Source organism: Condylura cristata, unplaced genomic scaffold (genome assembly GCF_000260355.1).
Source record: "Condylura cristata isolate star-nosed mole 26May11 unplaced genomic scaffold, ConCri1.0 scaffold00012, whole genome shotgun sequence".
Lineage (NCBI taxonomy): Eukaryota > Metazoa > Chordata > Mammalia > Eulipotyphla > Talpidae > Condylura > Condylura cristata.
Genome location: NW_004567113.1, coordinates 34619956 through 34622318, shown reverse-complemented (window position 1 = coordinate 34622318; position 2363 = coordinate 34619956).

Sequence of the window (2363 nt, the reverse complement as noted above, 5' to 3'; positions counted from 1 at the left end):
TATATATAGTTTTTTCTTTTGCCACAATAGTTAACTTTATCTAATTGATGTCAACCTGGAAAATGTTATTAAGTGAATGTTTTCATGATACAGAAATAAGATTAAAACCACTAATGTCAATGTAATTACTGTTGCAACCATTATAAAAAAGTAGATTTCTAAATCCATTTAAATGCTAAAGAAACAAATGTAAACTCTCAGTGCCAGTTAAAGTTACTAAACATTATAATTTGGTAAAAGACTCAGATCACCCTAGGTCTGAATTTCTAATTTAATCCTGAATATTGGACTTCAAGGCTAAAAGAACCCTTGCAGGCCTTTTATTAAAGAATTGCATCACTGGTTTTTGCAGTCTATTATTGATTTTGGGATCTTTGTTAGTGAGGAAGGCATCTTTCTATTGACTATAGATAACATGGATTTTACAGTTTTAACTCATGTATGATGGGCAGATGTTTCCCTATATATTTATTTCTTTGTTTTGGTTTCATAAATATCCTGGGCACAGCTAACTGCCCTCTGCTCTGAGTGATTTATCTCTGCTTTATTGTAATCAATAACCAACTCCTAAAGGGATTCCCATTTTGACTGAGCTAACACTTTGTTTATTATGAGCTCTGATTAAGTTATATAGGGTGTGGTTCTCTAGGTATCATGCAGTCTCAATGATATTTGTTCACTTTGTAAAGAATTTTCAAGACTGTCAACTTCTATTTAAAGTTTGGATTCATACTTCTTCATCTGCAAATTGGGCACAGTTTATGTACTTGCCTTAAATTGATGACAGATTTTTCAGTTATTTAGCCCACCTACTTCTCTAGTTTCTGTTCAATGTTGGGTAGTATTGCAAGTATCAGAGAAAAGAGTACCAGTAATATAATAAAAACTGATATTGGGAATTTAGGCAATTTGCATTCAATTCAGGCCCACTACCAACTAAGTATACTTCTGAGATTTTGTCATTTCAACTATTAATTTAGAATAAAAATATTATATGATTGCTGCAAAAAACCAAAATTTTGTACTTGGAAATGCTTAGCAAATATTTTTACCAAATCAATATTTATACAATAAGTATACTGTTTCCAATGATTTTCAATGTCATTAAAATGTCTACCATTTTAAAAACAGCAAAGTATAAATGGATGTTCAGTCTTTCATATTGTATGTTATGTAGTCTTTTTCTCTCTGCATAATCAAATAACTGCTCTGATTTTCCTTTTTCACATGTATCCTACTAAATTGAGACATAAAGTAAAGGATATTTAGTAGATGAGGATCATTGAGATGAATCTTGGGGCCTCAGTGAGTTTCAGCAGTAGTAAAGCAATCATTGCAATCTGCCCAGCTCAGACATATCTGTCGACATTTTTCATAGCCTCTTGGTGTCCAGTGTATTGTTTTGGAGGGATAAGTGCAGTTGTATAGTAATGCTTTCTGTCTTAGGATATAAGTGGAGACATTTTGAAGATGACTACCACAGCCAAGAGGATAGGCAGCTGCTATTAACTAATTCTAGCAGAAACTGTATAATTTACATACCAGGAAACCTTTTTGGTGAACTGAATTTTCCAAAGATCCTTCTCCACTTTATGCTTCATTTGCTTTCTCTGATTTTCCACCTGCCTTAGCAATGCTGAAGGGTTTTGCCTATGATGCATTTGATTAAAATGATGTTCTCTAAATGATGCTAAAATGAGATACTCTATTTTTCACAAGCAGTAAATGAATCTTCACACCAAAGATTGTAAGATATTCCACAGTTTGGAGATTGTACCAGTTATGTAACTTGAACCATTGCACAGTTCATCACACATTGAATGTACTTAATATGTAATTTTTAGTAAGTGAATTATATATTACTCATTCAGAATTATTACTTACATTGTTTTCTATATAGACCCATAAAGAGTAAAGGAAATTGTCATGTCTTTAAATTTTTCTCCTGATTAAAGATTATGTTTTAGATACCTAGGTACTATTATAAATCTGTCCTTTAAAAAAAAATGTCTATTACTTGGTGATATAATTAATTTTATCACAGCATCATTAGAGTGACTGGGAGTAAAAGTAATTTCCAGTAAGTAGTTAAAAATTGACCTGCTGATTTGAGACAGGTAAATATTTTATTTAAATATTAACTTTAAAACAAAACAGATCCATTGAAAAAATGAAAGTGTAGCTTATTTGATTGTCTGGTTGTCTGAAGTCTAGACTTACAGAATAAGTATTTGTCATTAGGAGATGGTTATTTTAGGATGTAATTTTGTTTGGGAAATGATTCTTCAGAGTGCTTCACTTTCTAAATTTTTTTTTTTAGGGATATCTTTTTTTTTTAAAGATTTATTTGTGCATACAGAACT